Source organism: Camelus bactrianus, chromosome 3, assembly GCF_048773025.1.
Source record: "Camelus bactrianus isolate YW-2024 breed Bactrian camel chromosome 3, ASM4877302v1, whole genome shotgun sequence".
In the NCBI taxonomy this organism is placed as follows: domain Eukaryota; kingdom Metazoa; phylum Chordata; class Mammalia; order Artiodactyla; family Camelidae; genus Camelus; species Camelus bactrianus.
In genome coordinates this window covers 128,475,194-128,495,886 of record NC_133541.1, presented here as the reverse complement: position 1 = coordinate 128,495,886, position 20,693 = coordinate 128,475,194, and positions in this window count along the sequence as shown.

The window sequence follows — 20,693 nt, the reverse complement described above, 5'->3', positions numbered from 1 at the left end:
AGTACCTCCCCATATATATGTATGGAATGGAGTTTGCAACTGAAAAGAAACTTTGTGTTCCCAACAACCTAGGTGAAGGACGGCTTTCACACACACTTATCTCTCAGAACTGAGCAAGTGGAGAGACGTTCGTTCATCTAGCACCAAAGGAACGGTTTACAGGAGACATTTTTCACTGCTTTCTCAGTCTGTTTCCTAGTGCCGGTATGATGTTCCTGCATTTTTCACTGTCAACCGAGTTGGAGCTTGTACCTCCCCATATATATGTATGGAATGGAGTTTGCAACTGAAAAGAAACTTTGTGTTCCCAACAAGCTAGTTGAAGGACGGCTTTCACACACACTTATCTCTTAGAACTGAGCAAGTGGAGAGACGTTCGTTCATCTAGCACCAAGGGAACGGGTTGCAGGACACACTATTTCTTTGCTTTCTCAGTCTGTTTCCTAGTGCCGGTTTGAAGTTCCTGCAGTTTTCAGTGTAAAACCGAGTTGGAGCTTGTACCTCCCCATATATATGTATGGAATGGAGTTTGCAACTGAAAAGAAACTTTGTGTTCCCAACAAGCTAGGTGAAGGACGGCTTTCACACACACTTATCTCTCAGAACTGAGCAAGTGGAGAGACGTTCGTTCATCTAGCACCAAGGGAACGGGTTGCAGGAGACACTTTTTCTCTGCTTTCTCAGACTGTTTCCTAGTGCCGGTTTGAAGTTCCTGCAGTTTTCACTGTCAAACCGAGTTGGAGCTTCTACCTCCCCATATATATGTATGGAATGGAGTTTGCAACTGAAAAGAAACTTTGTGTTCCCAACAAGCTAGGTGAAGGACGGCTTTCACACACACTTATCTCTCAGAACTGAGCAAGTGGAGAGACGTTCGTTCATCTAGCACCAAGGGAACGGGTTGCAGGAGACACTTTTTCTCTGCTTTCTCAGTCTGTTTCCTAGTGCCGGGTTGAAGTTCCTGCAGTTTTCACTGTCAAACCGAGTTGGAGCTTGTACCTCCCCATATATATGTATGGAATGGAGTTTGCAACTGAAAAGAAACTTTGTGTTCCCTACAAGCTAGGTGAAGGACGACTTTCACACACACTTATCTCTCAGAACTGAGCAAGTGGAGAGACGTTCGTTCATCTAGCACCAAGGGAACGGGTTGCAGGAGACACTTTTTCTCTGCTTTCTCAGTCTGTTTCCTAGTGCCGGTTTGAAGTTCCTGCAGTTTTCAGTGTAAAACCGAGATGGAGCTTGTACCTCCCCATATATATGTATGGAATGGAGTTTGCAACTGAAAAGAAACTTTGTGTTCCCAACAAGCTAGTTGAAGGAGGCTTTCACACACACTTATCTCTCAGAACTGAGCAATGGAGAGACGTTCGTTCATCTAGAACCAAGGGAACGGTTTGCAGAAGACACATTTTCTCTGCTTTCTCAGTCTGTTTCCTAGTGCCGGTTTGAAGTTCCTGCAGTTTTCACTGTAAACCCGAGTTGGAGCTTCTACCTCCCCATATATATGTATGGAATGGAGTTTGCATCTAAAAAGAAACTTTGTGTTCCCATCAAGCTAGTTGAAGGACGGTATCACACACACTTATCTCTCAGAACTCAATAAGTGGAGAGACGTTCGTTCATCTAGCACCAAGGGAACGGGTTGCAGGAGACACTTTTTCTCTGCTTTCTCAGTCTGTTTCCTAGTGCCGGTTTGAAATTCCTGCAGTTTTCACTGTCAAACCGAGTTGGAGCTAGTACCTCCCCATATATATGTATGGAATGGAGTTTGCAACTGAAAAGAAACTTTGTGTTCCCAACAAGCTAGGTGAAGTAAGGCTTTCACACACACTTATCTCTCAGAACTGAGCAAGTGGAGAGACGTTTGTTCATCTAGCACCAAAGGAACTGGATGCAGGAGACACTTTTTCTCTGCTTTCTCAGTCTGTTTCCTAGTGCCGGTTTGAAGTTCCTGCAGTTTTCACTGTCAAACCGAGTTGGAGCTTGTACCTCCCCATATATATGTATGGAATGGAGTTTGCAAATGAAAAGAAACTTTGTGTTCCCAACAAGCTAGGTGAAGAGCAGCTTTCACACACATTTATCTCTCAGAACTGAGCAAGTGGAGAGACGTTCGTTCATCTAGCACCAAGGGAACGGGTTGCAGGAGACACTTTTTCTCTGCTTTCTCAGTCTGTTTCCTAGTGCCGGTTTGAAGTTCCTGCAGTTTTCACTGTCAAACCGATTTGGAGCTAGTACCTCCCCATATATATGTATGGAATGGAGTTTGCAACTGAAAAGAAACTTTGTGTTCCCAACAAGCTAGGTGAAGAGCGGCTTTCACACACACATATCTCTCAGAACTGAGCAAGTGGAGAGACGTTCGTTCATCTAGCACCAAGGGAACGGGTTGCAGGAGACACTTTTTCTCTGCTTTCTCAGTCTGTTTCCTAATGCCGGTTTGAAGTTCCTGCAGTTTTCACTCTCAAAACGATTTGGAGTTAGTACCTCCCCATATATATGTATGGAATGGAGTTTGCAAATGAAAAGAAACTTTGTGTTCCCAACAAGCTAGGTGAAGAGAGGCTTTCACACACACTTATCTCTCAGAACAGAGCAAGTGGAGAAACGTTTGTTCATCTAGCACCAAGGGAACTGTTTGCAGGAGACAATTTTTCTCTGCTTTCTCAGTCTGTTTCCTAGTGCCGGTTTGAAGTTCCTGCAGTTTTCACTGTCAAACCGAGTTGGAGCTTCTACCTCCCCATATATATGTATGGAATGGAGTTTGCAACTGAAAAGAAACTTTGTGTTCCCAACAAGCTAGGTGAAGGACGGCTTTCACACACACTTATCTCTCAGAACTGAGCAAGTGGAGAGACGTTCGTTCATCTAGCACCAAAGGAACGGGTTGCAGGAGACACTTTTTCTCTGCTTTCTCAGTGTGTTTCCTAGTGCCGGTTTGAAGTTCCTGCAGTTTTCACTGTCAAACCGAGTTGGAGCTTGTACCTCCCCATATATATGTATGGAATGGAGTTTGCAACTGAAAAGAAACTTTGTGTTCCCAACAAGCTAGGTGAAGGACGGCTTTCACACACACTTATCTCTCAGAACTGAGCAAGTGGAGAGACGTTCGTTCATCTAGCACCAAGTGAACGGTTTGCAGGAGACACTTTTTCTCTGCTTTCACAGACTGTTTCCTAGTGCCGGTTTGAAGTTCCTGAAGTTTTCACTGTCAAACCGATTTGGAGGTAGTACCTCCCCATATATATGTATGGAATGGAGTTTGCAACTGAAAAGAAACTTTGTGTTCCCAACAAGCTAGGTGAAGAGCAGTTTTCACACACATTTATCTCTCAGAACTGAGCAAGTGGAGAGACGTTCGTTCATCTAGCACCAAGGGAACGGGTTGCAGGAGACACTTTTTCTCTGCTTTCTCAGTCTGTTTCCTAGTGCCGGTTTGAAGTTCCTGCAGTTTTCACTGTCAAACCGATTTGGAGCTAGTACCTCCCCATATATATGTATGGAATGGAGTTTGCAACTGAAAAGAAACTTTGTGTTCCCAACAAGCTAGGTGAAGAGCGGCTTTCACACACACATATCTCTCAGAACTGAGCAAGTGGAGAGACGTTCGTTCATCTAGCACCAAGGGAACGGGTTGCAGGAGACACTTTTTCTCTGCTTTCTCAGTCTGTTTCCTAATGCCGGTTTGAAGTTCCTGCAGTTTTCACTCTCAAAACGATTTGGAGTTAGTACCTCCCCATATATATGTATGGAATGGAGTTTGCAAATGAAAAGAAACTTTGTGTTCCCAACAAGCTAGGTGAAGAGAGGCTTTCACACACACTTATCTCTCAGAACAGAGCAAGTGGAGAAACGTTTGTTCATCTAGCACCAAGGGAACTGTTTGCAGGAGACACTTTTTCTCTGCTTTCTCAGTCTGTTTCCTAGTGCCGGTTTGAAGTTCCTGCAGTTTTCACTGTCAAACCGAGTTGGAGCTTCTACCTCCCCATATATATGTATGGAATGGAGTTTGCAACTGAAAAGAAACTTTGTGTTCCCAACTAGCTAGGTGAAGGACGGCTTTCACACACACTTATCTCTCAGAACTGAGCAAGTGGAGAGACGTTCGTTCATCTAGCACCAAAGGAACAGGTTGCAGGAGACACTTTTTCTCTGCTTTCTCAGTGTGTTTCCTAGTGCCGGTTTGAAGTTCCTGCAGTTTTCACTGTCAAACCGAGTTGGAGCTTGTACCTCCCCATATATATGTATGGAATGTAGTTTGCAACTGAAAAGAAACTTTGTGTTCCCAACAAGCTAGGTGAAGGACGGCTTTCACACACACTTATCTCTCAGAACTGAGCAAGTGGAGAGACGTTCGTTCATCTAGCACCAAGTGAACGGTTTGCAGGAGACACTTTTTCTCTGCTTTCACAGTCTTTTTCCTAGTGCCGGTTTGAAGTTCCTGCAGTTTTCACTGTCAAACCGATTTGGAGGTAGTACCTCCCCATATATATGTATGGAATGGAGTTTGCAACTGAAAAGAAACTTTGTGTTCCCAACAAGCTAGGTGAAGAGCGGCTTTCACACACACTTATTTCTCAGAACTGAGCAAGTGGAGAGACGTTCGTTCATCTAGCACCAAGGGAACGGGTTGCAGGAGACACTTTTTCTCTGCTTTCACAGTCTGTTTCCTAATGCCGGTTTGAAGTTTTTGCAGTTTTCACTCTCAAAACGATTTGGAGTTAGTACCTCCCCATATATATGTATGGAATGGAGTTTGCAACTGTAAAGAAACTTTGTGTTCCCAACAAGCTAGGTGAATAGCGGCTTTCACCCACACTTATCTCTCAGAACTGAGCAAGTGGAGAGACGTTCGTTCATCTATCACCAAGGGAATGGTTTGCAGAAGACACTTTTTCTCTGCATTCTCAGTCTGTTTCCTAGTGCCGGTTTGAAGTTCCTGCAGTTTTCACTGTAAACCCGAGTTGGAGCTTCTACCTCCCCATATATATGTATGGAATGGAGTTTGCAACTAAAAAGAAACTTTGTGTTCCCATCAAGCTAGTTGAAGGACGGCTTTCACACACACTTATCTCTCAGAACTGAGCAAGTGGAGAGACGTTCGTTCATCTAGCACCAAGGGAACGGGTTGCAGGAGACAATTTTTCTCTGCTTTCTCAGTCTGTTTCCTAGTGCCGGTTTGAAATTCCTGCAGTTTTCACTGTCAAACCGAGTTGGAGCTAGTACCTCCCCATATATATATATGGAATGGAGTTTGCAACTGAAAAGAAACTTTGTGTTCCCAACAAGCTAGGTGAAGGACGGCTTTCACACACACTTATCTCTCAGAACTGAGCAAGTGGAGAGACGTTCGTTCATCTAGCACCAAGGGAACTCTTTGCAGAAGACACATTTTCTCTGCTTTCTCATTCTGTTTCCTAGTGCCTGTTTGAAGTTCCTGTAGTTTTCACTGTAAAACCGATTTGGTGTTAGTACCTCCCCATATATATGTATGGAATGGAGTTTGCAACTAAAAAGAAACTTTGTGTTCCCAACAAGCTAGGTGAAGGACGGCTTTCACACACACTTATCTCTCAGAACTGAGCAAGTGGAGAGACGTTCGTTCATCTAGCACCAAAGGAACGGGTTGCAGGAGACACTTTTTCTCTGCATTCTCAGTGTGTTTCCTAGTGCCGGTTTGAAGTTCCTGCAGTTTTCACTGTCAAACCGAGTTGGAGCTTGTACCTCCCCATATATATGTATGGAATGGAGTTTGCAACTGAAAAGAACCTTTGTGTTCCCAACAAGCTAGGTGAAGGACGGCTTTCACACACACTTATCTCTCAGAACTGAGCAAGTGGAGAGACGTTCGTTCATCTAGCACCAAGGGAACGGGTTGCAGGAGACACTTTTGCTCTGCTTTCACAGTCTGTTTCCTAGTGCCGGTTTGAAGTTCCTGCAGTTTTCACTGTCAAACCGATTTGGAGCTAGTACCTCCCCATATATATGTATGGAATGGAGTTTGCAACTGAAAAGAAACTTTGTGTTCCCAACAAGCTAGGTGAAGAGCGGCTTTCACACACACTTATCTCTCAGAACTGAGCAAGTGGAGAGACGTTCGTTCATCTAGCACCAAGGGAACGGGTTGCAGGAGACACTTTTTCTCTGCTTTCACAGTCTGTTTCCTAATGCCGGTTTGAAGTTCTTGCAGTTTTCACTCTCAAAACGATTTGGAGTTAGTACCTCCCCATATATATGTATGGAATGGAGTTTGCAACTGAAAAGAAACTTTGTGTTCCCAACAAGCTAGGTGAAGAGCGGCTTTCACACACACTTATCTCTCAGAACTGAGCAAGTGGAGAGACGTTCGTTCATCTATCACCAAGGGAACGGTTTGCAAGAGACAATTTTTCTCTGCATTCTCAGTCTGTTTCCTAGTGCCGGTTTGAAGTTCCTGCAGTTTTCACTGTAAATCCGAGTTGGAGTTTCTACCTCCCCATATATATGTATGGAATGGGGTTTGCAACTGAAAAGAAACTTTGTGTTCCCAACAAGCTAGGTGAAGTATGGCTTTCACACACACTTATCTCTCAGAACGGAACAAGTGGAGAGACGTTCGTTCATCTAGCACCAAGGGAACGGGTTACAGGAGACACTTTTTTTCTGCTTTCTCAGTCTTTTTCCTAGTGCCGGTTTGAAGTTCCTGCAGTTTTCACTGTAAAACCGAGTTGGAGCTAATACCTCCCCATATATATGTATGGAATGGAGTTTGCAACTGAAAAGAAACTTTGTGTTCCCAACAAGCTAGGTGAAGGACGGCTTTCACACACACTTATCTCTCAGAACTGAGCAAGTGGAGAGACGTTCGTTCATCTAGCACTAAGTGAACGGTTTGCAGGAGACACTTTTTCTCTGATTTCACAGTCTGTTTCCTAGTGCCGGTTTGAAGTTCCTGCAGTTTTCACTGTCAAAACGATTTGGAGCTAGTACCTCCCCATATATATGTATGGAATGTAGTTTGCAACTGAAAAGAAACTTTGTGTTCCCAACAACCTAGGTGAAGGACGGCTTTCACACACACTTATCACTCAGAACTGAGCAAGTGGAGAGACGTTCGTTCATCTAGCACCAAGGAAACGGGTTGCAGGAGACACTTTTTCTCTGCTTTCTCAGTCTGTTTCCTAGTGCCGGTTTGTAGTTCCTGCAGTTTTCACTGTAAAATCGAGTTGGAGCTTCTACCTCCCCATATATATGTGTGAAATGGAGTTTGCAACTGAAAGGAAACTTTGTGTTCCCAACAAGCTAGGTGAAGGACGGCTTTCACACACAATTATCTCTCAGAACTGAGCAAATGGAGAGACGTTCGTTCATCTAGCACCAAGTGAACGGGTTGCAGGAGACACTTTTTCTCTGCTTTCTAAGTCTGTTTCTTAGTGCCGGTTTGAAGTTCCTGCAGTTTTTACTGTAAAACCGAGTTGGAGCTTCTACCTCCCCATATATATGTATGCAAAGGAGTTTGCAACTGAAAAGAAACTTTGTGTTCCCAACAAGCTAGGTGAAGGACGGCTTTCACACACACTTATCTCTCAGAACTGAGCAAGTGGAGAGACGTTCGTTCATCTAGCACCAAGGGAACGGGTTGCAGGAGACACTTTTTCTCTGCTTTCTCAGTCTGTTTCCTAGTGCCGGTTTGAAGTTCCTGCAGTTTTCACTGTAAAACCGAGTTGGAGCTAGTACCTCCCCATATATATGTATGGAATGGAGTTTGCAACTGAAAAGAAACTTTGTGTTCCCAACAAGCTAGGTGAAGGACGGCTTTCACACACACTTATCTCTCAGAACTGAGCAAGTGGAGAGACGTTCGTTCATCTAGCACCAAAGGAACGGTTTGCAGGAGACACTTTTTCTGTGTTTTCTCAGTCTGTTTCCTAGTGCCGGTTTGAAGTTCCTGCAGTTTTCACTGTAAAACAGAGTTGGAGCTTGTACCTCACCATATATATGTATGGAATGGAGTTGGCAACCGAAAAGTAACTTTGTGTTCCCATCAAGCTAGTTGAAGGACGGCTTTCACACACACTTATCTCTCAGAACTGAGCAAGTGGAGAGACGTTCGTTCATCTAGCACCAAGGGAACGGGTTGCAGGAGACACTTTTTCTCTGCTTTCTCAGTCTGTTTCCTAGTGCCGGTTTGAAATTCCTGCAGTTTTCACTGTCAAACCGAGTTGGAGCTAGTACCTCCCCATATATATATATGGAATGGAGTTTGCAACTGAAAAGAAACTTTGTGTTCCCAACAAGCTAGGTGAAGGACGGCTTTCACACACACTTATCTCTCAGAACTGAGCAAGTGGAGAGACGTTCGTTCATCTAGCACCAAGGGAACTCTTTGCAGAAGACACATTTTCTCTGCTTTCTCATTCTGTTTCCTAGTGCCTGTTTGAAGTTCCTGTAGTTTTCACTGTAAAACCGATTTGGTGTTAGTACCTCCCCATATATATGTATGGAATGGAGTTTGCAACTAAAAAGAAACTTTGTGTTCCCAAAAAGCTAAGTGAAGGACGGCTTTCACACACATTTATCTCTCAGAACTAAGCAAGTGGAGAGACGTTCGTTCATCTAGCACCAAGGGAACGGGTTGCAGGAGACACTTTTTCTCTGCTTTCTCAGTCTGTTTCCTAGTGCAGGTTTGAAGTTCCTCCAGTTTTCAGTGTAAAACCGAGTTGGAGCTTGTACCTCCCCATGTATATGTATGGAATGGAGTTTGCAACTGAAAAGAAACTTTGTGTTCCTATCAAGCTAGGTGAAGGACGGCTTTCACACACACATATCTCTCAGAACTGTGCAAGTGGAGAGACGTTCGTTCATCTAGCACCAAGTGAACGGGTTGCAGGAGACACTTTTTCTCTGATTTCACAGTCTGTTTCCTAGTGCCGGTTTGAAGTTCCTGCAGTTTTCACTGTCAAAACGATTTGGAGCTAATACCTCCCCATATATATGTATGGAATGTATTTTGCAACTGAAAGGAAACTTTGTGTTCCCAACAAGCTAGGTGAAGGACGGCTTTCACACACAATTATCTCTCAGAACTGAGCAAATGGAGAGACGTTCGTTCATCTAGCACCAAGTGAACGGGTTGCAGGAGACACTTTTTCTCTGCTTTCTAAGTCTGTTTCTTAGTGCCGGTTTGAAGTTCCTGCAGTTTTTACTGTAAAACCGAGTTGGAGCTTCTACCTCCCCATATATATGTATGCAAAGGAGTTTGCAACTGAAAAGAAACTTTGTGTTCCCAACAAGCTAGGTGAAGGACGGCTTTCACACACACTTATCTCTCAGAACTGAGCAAGTGGAGAGACGTTCGTTCATCTAGCACCAAGGGAACGGGTTGCAGGAGACACTTTTTCTCTGCTTTCTCAGTCTGTTTCCTAGTGCCGGTTTGAAGTTCCTGCAGTTTTCACTGTAAAACCGAGTTGGAGCTAGTACCTCCCCATATATATGTATGGAATGGAGTTTGCAACTGAAAAGAAACTTTGTGTTCCCAACAAGCTAGGTGAAGGACGGCTTTCACACACACTTATCTCTCAGAACTGAGCAAGTGGAGAGACGTTCGTTCATCTAGCACCAAAGGAACGGTTTGCAGGAGACACTTTTTCTGTGTTTTCTCAGTCTGTTTCCTAGTGCCGGTTTGAAGTTCCTGCAGTTTTCACTGTAAAACAGAGTTGGAGCTTGTACCTCACCATATATATGTATGGAATGGAGTTGGCAACCGAAAAGTAACTTTGTGTTCCCATCAAGCTTGTTGAAGGACGGCTTTCACACACACTTATCTCTCAGAACTGAGCAAGTGGAGAGACGTTCGTTCATCTAGCACCAAGGGAACGGGTTGCAGGAGACACTTTTTCTCTGCTTTCTCAGTCTGTTTCCTAGTGCCGGTTTGAAATTCCTGCAGTTTTCACTGTCAAACCGAGTTGGAGCTAGTACCTCCCCATATATATATATGGAATGGAGTTTGCAACTGAAAAGAAACTTTGTGTTCCCAACAAGCTAGGTGAAGGACGGCTTTCACACACACTTATCTCTCAGAACTGAGCAAGTGGAGAGACGTTCGTTCATCTAGCACCAAGGGAACTCTTTGCAGAAGACACATTTTCTCTGCTTTCTCATTCTGTTTCCTAGTGCCTGTTTGAAGTTCCTGTAGTTTTCACTGTAAAACCGATTTGGTGTTAGTACCTCCCCATATATATGTATGGAATGGAGTTTGCAACTAAAAAGAAACTTTGTGTTCCCAAAAAGCTAAGTGAAGGACGGCTTTCACACACATTTATCTCTCAGAACTAAGCAAGTGGAGAGACGTTCGTTCATCTAGCACCAAGGGAACGGGTTGCAGGAGACACTTTTTCTCTGCTTTCTCAGTCTGTTTCCTAGTGCAGGTTTGAAGTTCCTCCAGTTTTCAGTGTAAAATCGAGTTGGAGCTTGTACCTCCCCATATATATGTATGGAATGGAGTTTGCAACTGAAAAGAAACTTTGTGTTCCCAACAAGCTAGGTGAAGGACGGCTTTCACACACACATATCTCTCAGAACTGTGCAAGTGGAGAGACGTTCGTTCATCTAGCACCAAGTGAACGGGTTGCAGGAGACACTTTTTCTCTGATTTCACAGTCTGTTTCCTAGTGCCGGTTTGAAGTTCCTGCAGTTTTCACTGTCAAAACGATTTGGAGCTAATACCTCCCCATATATATGTATGGAATGTATTTTGCAACTGAAAAGAAACTTTGTGTTCCCAACAAGCTAGGTGAAGGACGGCTTTAACATACACTTATCTCTCAGAACTGAGCAAGTGGAGAGACGTTCGTTCATCTAGCACCAAGGGAACGGGTTGCAGGAGACACTTTTTCTCTGCTTTTTCAGTCTGTTTCCTAATGCCGGTTTGAAGTTCCTGCAGTTTTCACTGTCAAACCGATTTGGAGCTTGTACCTCCCCATATATATGTATGGAATGGAGTTTGCAAATGAAAAGAAACTTTGTGTTCCCAACAAGCTAGTTGAAGGACGGCTTTCACACACACTTATCTCTCAGAACTGAGCAAGTGGAGAGACGTTCGTTCATCTAGCACCAAGGGAACTCTTTGCAGAAGACACATTTTCTCTGCTTTCTCATTCTGTTTCCTAGTGCCTGTTTGAAGTTCCTGTAGTTTTCACTGTAAAACCGATTTGGTGTTAGTACCTCCCCATATATATGTATGGAATGGAGTTTGCAACTAAAAAGAAACTTTGTGTTCCCAAAAAGCTAAGTGAAGGACGGCTTTCACACACATTTATCTCTCAGAACTAAGCAAGTGGAGAGACGTTCGTTCATCTAGCACCAAGGGAACGGGTTGCAGGAGACACTTTTTCTCTGCTTTCTCAGTCTGTTTCCTAGTGCAGGTTTGAAGTTCCTCCAGTTTTCAGTGTAAAACCGAGTTGGAGCTTGTACCTCCCCATATATATGTATGGAATGGAGTTTGCAACTGAAAAGAAACTTTGTGTTCCCAACAAGCTAGGTGAAGGACGGCTTTCACACACACATATCTCTCAGAACTGTGCAAGTGGAGAGACGTTCGTTCATCTAGCACCAAGTGAACGGGTTGCAGGAGACACTTTTTCTCTGATTTCACAGTCTGTTTCCTAGTACCGGTTTGAAGTTCCTGCAGTTTTCACTGTCAAAACGATTTGGAGCTAATACCTCCCCATATATATGTATGGAATGTATTTTGCAACTGAAAAGAAACTTTGTGTTCCCAACAAGCTAGGTGAAGGACGGCTTTCACATACACTTATCTCTCAGAACTGAGCAAGTGGAGAGACGTTCGTTCATCTAGCACCAAGGGAACGGGTTGCAGGAGACACTTTTTCTCTGCTTTTTCAGTCTGTTTCCTAATGCCGGTTTGAAGTTCCTGCAGTTTTCACTGTCAAACCGATTTGGAGCTTGTACCTCCCCATATATATGTATGGAATGGAGTTTGCAAATGAAAAGAAACTTTGTGTTCCCAACAAGCTAGTTGAAGGACGGCTTTCACACACACTTATCTCTCAGAACAGAGCAAGTGGAGAGACATTTTGTTCATCTAGCACCAAGGGAACTGTTTGCAGGAGACACTTATTCTCTGCTTTCTCAGTCTGTTTCCTAGTGCCGGTTTGAAGTTCCTGCAGTTTTCACTGTCAAACCGAGTTGGAGCTTGTACCTCCCCATATATATGTATGGAATGGAGTTTGCAACTGAAAAGAAACTTTGTGTTCCCAACAAGCTAGGTGAAGGACGGCTTTCACACACACTTATCTCTCAGAACTGAGCAAGTGGAGAGACGTTCGTTCATCTAGCACCAAAGGAACGGGTTGCAGGAGACACTTTTTCTCTGCATTCTCAGTGTGTTTCCTAGTGCCGGTTTGAAGTTCCTGCAGTTTTCACTGTCAAACCGAGTTGGAGCTTGTACCTCCCCATATATATGTATGGAATGGAGTTTGCAACTGAAAAGAACCTTTGTGTTCCCAACAAGCTAGGTGAAGGACGGCTTTCACACACACTTATCTCTCAGAACTGAGCAAGTGGAGAGACGTTCGTTCATCTAGCACCAAGGGAACGGGTTGCAGGAGACACTTTTGCTCTGCTTTCACAGTCTGTTTCCTAGTGCCGGTTTGAAGTTCCTGCAGTTTTCACTGTCAAACCGATTTGGAGCTAGTACCTCCCCATATATATGTATGGAATGGAGTTTGCAACTGAAAAGAAACTTTGTGTTCCCAACAAGCTAGGTGAAGAGCGGCTTTCACACACACTTATCTCTCAGAACTGAGCAAGTGGAGAGACGTTCGTTCATCTAGCACCAAGGGAACGGGTTGCAGGAGACACTTTTTCTCTGCTTTCACAGTCTGTTTCCTAATGCCGGTTTGAAGTTCTTGCAGTTTTCACTCTCAAAACGATTTGGAGTTAGTACCTCCCCATATATATGTATGGAATGGAGTTTGCAACTGAAAAGAAACTTTGTGTTCCCAACAAGCTAGGTGAAGAGCGGCTTTCACACACACTTATCTCTCAGAACTGAGCAAGTGGAGAGACGTTCGTTCATCTATCACCAAGGGAACGGTTTGCAGGAGACAATTTTTCTCTGCATTCTCAGTCTGTTTCCTAGTGCCGGTTTGAAGTTCCTGCAGTTTTCACTGTAAATCCGAGTTGGAGTTTCTACCTACCCATATATATGTATGGAATGGGGTTTGCAACTGAAAAGAAACTTTGTGTTCCCAACAAGCTAGGTGAAGTATGGCTTTCACACACACTTATCTCTCAGAACGGAACAAGTGGAGAGACGTTCGTTCATCTAGCACCAAGGGAACGGGTTACAGGAGACACTTTTTTTCTGCTTTCTCAGTCTGTTTCCTAGTGCCGGTTTGAAGTTCCTGCAGTTTTCACTGTAAAACCGAGTTGGAGCTAGCACCTCCCCATATATATGTATGGAATGGAGTTTGCAACTGAAAAGAAACTTTGTGTTCCCAACAAGCTAGTTGAAGGACGGCTTTCACACACACTTATCTCTCAGAACTGAGCAAGTGGAGAGACGTTCGTTCATCTAGCACCAAGGGAACGGTTTGCAGAAGACACATTTTCTCTGCTTTCTCAGTCTGTTTCCTAGTGCCGGTTTGAAATTCCTGTAGTTTTCACTGTAAAACCGATTTGGAGTTAGTACCCCCCATATATATGTATGGAATGGATTTTGCAACTAAAAAGAAACTTTGTGTTCCCAAAAAGCTAAGTGAAGGACGGCTTTCACACACATTTATCTCTCAGAACTGAGCAAGTGGAGAGACGTTCTTTCATCTAGCACCAAGGGAACGGGTTGCAGGAGACACTTTTTCTCTGCTTTCTCAGTCTGTTTCCTAGTGCCGGTTTGATGTTCCTCCATTTTTCAGTGTAAAACCGAGTTGGAGCTTGTACCTCCCCATATATATGTATGGAATGGAGTTTGCAACTGAAAAGAAACTTTGTGTTCCCAACAAGCTAGGTGAAGGACGGCTTTCACACACACTTATCTCTCAGAACTGTGCAAGTGGAGAGACGTTCGTTCATCTAGCATTAAGTGAACGGTTTGCAGGAGACACTTTTTCTCTGATTTCACAGTCTGTTTCCTAGTGCCGGTTTGAAGTTCCTGCAGTTTTCACTGTCAAAACGATTTGGAGCTAGTACCTCCCCATATATATGTATGGAATGTAGTTTGCAACTGAAAAGAAACTTTGTGTTCCCAAAAAGCTAGGTGAAGGACGGCTTTCACACACACTTATCTCTCAGAACTGAACAAGTGGAGAGACGTTCGTTCATCTCGCACCAAGGGAACGGGTTGCAGGAGACACTTTTTCTCTGTTTTATCAGTCTGTTTCCTACTGCCGGTTTGAAGTTCCTGCAGTTTTCAGTGTAAAAACGAGTTGGAGCTTGTACCTCCCATATATATGTATGGAATGGAGTTTGCAACTGAAAAGAAACTTTGTGTTCCCAACAAGCTAGGTGAAGGACGGCTTTCACACACACTTATCTCTCAGAACTGAGCAAGTGGAGAGACGTTCGTTCATCTAGCACCAAGGGAACGGGTTGCAGGAGACACTTTTTCTCTGCTTTCTCAGTCTGTTTCCTAGTGCCGTTTTGAAGTTCCTGCAGTTTTCACTGTAAAACCGAGTTGGAGCTAGTACCTCCCCATATATATGTATGGAATGGAGTTTGCAACTGAAAAGAAACTTTGTGTTCCCAACAAGCTAGGTGAAGGACGGCTTTCACACACACTTATCTATCAGAACTGAGCAAGTGGAGAGACGTTCGTTCATCTAGCACCAAAGGAATGGTTTGCAGGAGACACTTTTTCTGTGTTTTCTCAGTCTGTTTCCTAGTGCCGGTTTGAAGTTCCTGCAGTTTTCACTGTAAAACAGAGTTGGAGCTTGTACCTCACCATATATATGTATGGAATGGAGTTGGCAACCGAAAAGTAACTTTGTGTTCCCATCAAGCTAGTTGAAGGACGGCTTTCACACACACTTATCTCTCAGAACTGAGCAAGTGGAGAGACGTTCGTTCATCTAGCACCAAGGGAACGGGTTGCAGGAGACACTTTTTCTCTGCTTTCTCAGTCTGTTTCCTAGTGCCGGTTTGAAATTCCTGCAGTTTTCACTGTCAAACCGAGTTGGAGCTAGTACCTCCCCATATATATATATGGAATGGAGTTTGCAACTGAAAAGAAACTTTGTGTTCCCAACAAGCTAGGTGAAGGACGGCTTTCACACACACTTATCTCTCAGAACTGAGCAAGTGGAGAGACGTTCGTTCATCTAGCACCAAGGGAACTCTTTGCAGAAGACACATTTTCTCTGCTTTCTCATTCTGTTTCCTAGTGCCTGTTTGAAGTTCCTGTAGTTTTCACTGTAAAACCGATTTGGTGTTAGTACCTCCCCATATATATGTATGGAATGGAGTTTGCAACTAAAAAGAAACTTTGTGTTCCCAAAAAGCTAAGTGAAGGACGGCTTTCACACACATTTATCTCTCAGAACTAAGCAAGTGGAGAGACGTTCGTTCATCTAGCACCAAGGGAACGGGTTGCAGGAGACACTTTTTCTCTGCTTTCTCAGTCTGTTTCCTAGTGCAGGTTTGAAGTTCCTCCAGTTTTCAGTGTAAAACCGAGTTGGAGCTTGTACCTCCCCATATATATGTATGGAATGGAGTTTGCAACTGAAAAGAAACTTTGTGTTCCCAACAAGCTAGGTGAAGGACGGCTTTCACACACACATATCTCTCAGAACTGTGCAAGTGGAGAGACGTTCGTTCATCTAGCACCAAGGGAACGGGTTGCAGGAGACACTTTTTCTCTGATTTCACAGTCTGTTTCCTAGTGCCGGTTTGAAGTTCCTGCAGTTTTCACTGTCAAAACGATTTGGAGCTAATACCTCCCCATATATATGTATGGAATGTATTTTGCAACTGAAAAGAAACTTTGTGTTCCCAACAAGCTAGGTGAAGGACGGCTTTCACATACACTTATCTCTCAGAACTGAGCAAGTGGAGAGACGTTCGTTCATCTAGCACCAAGGGAACGGGTTGCAGGAGACACTTTTTCTCTGCTTTTTCAGTCTGTTTCCTAATGCCGGTTTGAAGTTCCTGCAGTTTTCACTGTCAAACCGATTTGGAGCTTGTACCTCCCCATATATATGTATGGAATGGAGTTTGCAAATGAAAAGAAACTTTGTGTTCCCAACAAGCTAGTTGAAGGACGGCTTTCACACACACTTATCTCTCAGAACAGAGCAAGTGGAGAGACGTTTGTTCATCTAGCACCAAGGGAACTGTTTGCAGGAGACACTTATTCTCTGCTTTCTCAGTCTGTTTCCTAGTGCCGGTTTGAAGTTCCTGCAGTTTTCACTGTCAAACCGAGTTGGAGCTTGTACCTCCCCATATATATGTATGGAATGGAGTTTGCAACTGAAAAGAAACTTTGTGTTCCCAACAAGCTAGGTGAAGGACGGCTTTCACACACACTTATCTCTCAGAACTGAGCAAGTGGAGAGACGTTCGTTCATCTAGCACCAAAGGAACGGGTTGCAGGAGACACTTTTTCTCTGCATTCTCAGTGTGTTTCCTAGTGCCGGTTTGAAGTTCCTGCAGTTTTCACTGTCAAACCGAGTTGGAGCTTGTACCTCCCCATATATATGTATGGAATGGAGTTTGCAACTGAAAAGAACCTTTGTGTTCCCAACAAGCTAGGTGAAGGACGGCTTTCACACACACTTATCTCTCAGAACTGAGCAAGTGGAGAGACGTTCGTTCATCTAGCACCAAGGGAACGGGTTGCAGGAGACACTTTTGCTCTGCTTTCACAGTCTGTTTCCTAGTGCCGGTTTGAAGTTCCTGCAGTTTTCACTGTCAAACCGATTTGGAGCTAGTACCTCCCCATATATATGTATGGAATGGAGTTTGCAACTGAAAAGAAACTTTGTGTTCCCAACAAGCTAGGTGAAGAGCGGCTTTCACACACACTTATCTCTCAGAACTGAGCAAGTGGAGAGACGTTCGTTCATCTAGCACCAAGGGAACGGGTTGCAGGAGACACTTTTTCTCTGCTTTCACAGTCTGTTTCCTAATGCCGGTTTGAAGTTCTTGCAGTTTTCACTCTCAAAACGATTTGGAGTTAGTACCTCCCCATATATATGTATGGAATGGAGTTTGCAACTGAAAAGAAACTTTGTGTTCCCAACAAGCTAGGTGAAGAGCGGCTTTCACACACACTTATCTCTCAGAACTGAGCAAGTGGAGAGACGTTCGTTCATCTATCACCAAGGGAACGGTTTGCAGGAGACAATTTTTCTCTGCATTCTCAGTCTGTTTCCTAGTGCCGGTTTGAAGTTCCTGCAGTTTTCACTGTAAATCCGAGTTGGAGTTTCTACCTCCCCATATATATGTATGGAATGGGGTTTGCAACTGAAAAGAAACTTTGTGTTCCCAACAAGCTAGGTGAAGTATGGCTTTCACACACACTTATCTCTCAGAACGGAACAAGTGGAGAGACGTTCGTTCATCTAGCACCAAGGGAACGGGTTACAGGAGACACTTTTTTTCTGCTTTCTCAGTCTGTTTCCTAGTGCCGGTTTGAAGTTCCTGCAGTTTTCACTGTAAAACCGAGTTGGAGCTAGCACCTCCCCATATATATGTATGGAATGGAGTTTGCAACTTAAAAGAAACTTTGTGTTCCCAACAAGCTAGGTGAAGGACGGCTTTCACACACACTTATCTCTCAGAACTGAGCAAGTGGAGAGACGTTCGTTCATCTAGCACCAAGGGAACGGTTTGCAGAAGACACATTTTCTCTGCTTTCTCAGTCTGTTTCCTAGTGCCGGTTTGAAATTCCTGTAGTTTTCACTGTAAAACCGATTTGGAGTTAGTACCCCCCATATATATGTATGGAATGGATTTTGCAACTAAAAAGAAACTTTGTGTTCCCAAAAAGCTAAGTGAAGGACGGCTTTCACACACATTTATCTCTCAGAACTGAGCAAGTGGAGAGACGTTCTTTCATCTAGCACCAAGGGAACGGGTTGCAGGAGACACTTTTTCTCTGCTTTCTCAGTCTGTTTCCTAGTGCCGGTTTGAAGTTCCTCCATTTTTCAGTGTAAAACCGAGTTGGAGCTTGTACCTCCCCATATATATGTATGGAATGGAGTTTGCAACTGAAAAGAAACTTTGTGTTCCCAACAAGCTAGGTGAAGGACGGCTTTCACACACACTTATCTCTCAGAACTGTGCAAGTGGAGAGACTTTCGTTCATCTAGCACTAAGTGAACGGTTTGCAGGAGACACTTTTTCTCTGATTTCACAGTCTGTTTCCTAGTGCCGGTTTGAAGTTCCTGCAGTTTTCACTGTCAAAACGATTTGGAGCTAGTACCTCCCCATATATATGTATGGAATGTAGTTTGCAACTGAAAAGAAACTTTGTGTTCCCAAAAAGCTAGGTGAAGGACGGCTTTCACACACACTTATCTCTCAGAACTGAACAAGTGGAGAGACGTTCGTTCATCTCGCACCAAGGGAACGGGTTGCAGGAGACACTTTTTCTCTGTTTTATCAGTCTGTTTCCTACTGCCGGTTTGAAGTTCCTGCAGTTTTCAGTGTAAAAACGAGTTGGAGCTTGTACCTCCCATATATATGTATGGAATGGAGTTTGCAACTGAAAAGAAACTTTGTGTTCCCAACAAGCTAGGTGAAGGACGGCTTTCACACACACTTATCTCTCAGAACTGAGCAAGTGGAGAGACGTTCGTTCATCTAGCACCAAAGGAACGGGTTGCAGGAGACACTTTTTCTCTGCTTTCTCAGTCTGTTTCCTAGTGCCGGTTTGAATTTCCTGCAGTTTTCACTGTCAAACCGAGTTGGAGCTAGTACCTCCCCATATATATGTATGGAATGGAGTTTGCAACTGAAAAGAAACTTTGTGTTCCCAACAAGCTAGGTGAAGGCGGCTTTCACACACACTTATCTCTCAGAACTGAGCAAGTGGAGAGACTTTCGTTCATCTAGCACCAAGGGAACGGGTTGCAGGAGACACTTTTTCTCTGCTTTCTCAGTCTGTTTCCTAGTGCCGGTTTGAAGTTCCTGCAGTTTTCACTGTCAAACCGAGTTGGAGCTTGTACCTCCCCACATATATGTATGGAATGGAGTTTGCAACTGAAAAGAAACTTTGTGTTCCCAACAAGCTAGGTGAAGGAAGGCTTTCACACACACTTATCTCTCAGAACTGAGCAAGTGGAGAGACGTTCGTTCATCTAGCACCAAGGGAACGGGTTGCAGGAGAAACTTTTTCTCTGCTTCTCAGTCTGTTTCCTAGTGCCGGTTTGAAGTTCCTGCAGTTTTCACTGTCAAACCGAGTTGGAGCTTCTACCTCCCCATATATATGTATGGAATGGAGTTTGCAACTTAACAGTAACTTTGTGTTCCCAACAAGCTAGGTGAAGGACGGCTTTCACACACACATATCTCTCAGAACTGAGCAAGTGGAGAGACGTTCGTTCATCTAGCACCAAGGGAACGGGTTGCAGGAGACACTTTTTCTCTGCTTTCTCAGTCTGTTTCCTAGTGCCGGTTTGAAGTTCCTGCAGTTTTCACTATAAAACCGAGTTGGAGGTAGTACCTCCCCATATATATGTATGGAATGGAGTTTTCAACTGAAAAGAAATTTTGTGTTCCCAACAAGCTAGGTGAAGAGCGGCTTTCACACACACTTATCTCTCAGAACTGAGCAAGTGGAGACACGTTCGTTCATCTAGCACCAAGGGAACGGGTTGCAGGAGACACATTTTCTCTGCTTTCTCAGTCTGTTTCCTAGTGCCGGTTTGAAGTTCCTGCATTTTTCACTGTCAAACCGAGTTGGAGCTTGTACCTCCCCATATATATGTATGGAATGGGGTTTGCAACTGAAAAGAAACTTTGTGTTCCCAACAAGCTAGGTGAATTACGGCTTTCACACACACTTATCTCTCAGAACTGAGGAAGTGGAGAGACGTTCGTTCATCTAGCACCAAGGGAACGGGTTCCAGGAGACAATTTTTCTCTGCATTCTCAGTCTGTTTCCTAGTGCCGGTTTGAAGTTCCTGCAGTTTTCACTGTCAAACCGAGTTGGAGCTAGTACCTCCCCATATATATGTATGGAATGGAGTTTGCAACTGAAAAGAAAATTTGTGTTCCCAACAAGCTAGTTGAAGGACGGCTTTCACACACACTTATCTCTCAGAACTGAGCAAGTGGAGAGACGTTCGTTCATCTAGCACCAAAGGAACGGGTTGCAGGAGACACTTTTTCTCTGCTTTCTCAGTCTGTTTCCTAGTGCCGGTTTGAAGTTCCTGCAGTTTTCACTGTAAAACCGAGTTGGAGCTTGTACCTCCCCATATATATGTATGGAATGGAGTTTGCAACTGAAAAGAAACTTTGTGATCCCAACAAGCTAGGTGAAGGACGGCTTTCACACACACTTATCTCTCAGAACTGAGCAAGTGGAGAGACGTTCGTTCATCTAGCACCAAAGGAACGGGTTGCAGGAGAAACTTTTTCTCTGCATTCTCAGTGTGTTTCCTAGTGCCGGTTTGAAGTTCCTGCAGTTTTCACTGTCAAACCGAGTTGGAGCTTGTACCTCCCCATATATATGTATGGAATGGAGTTTG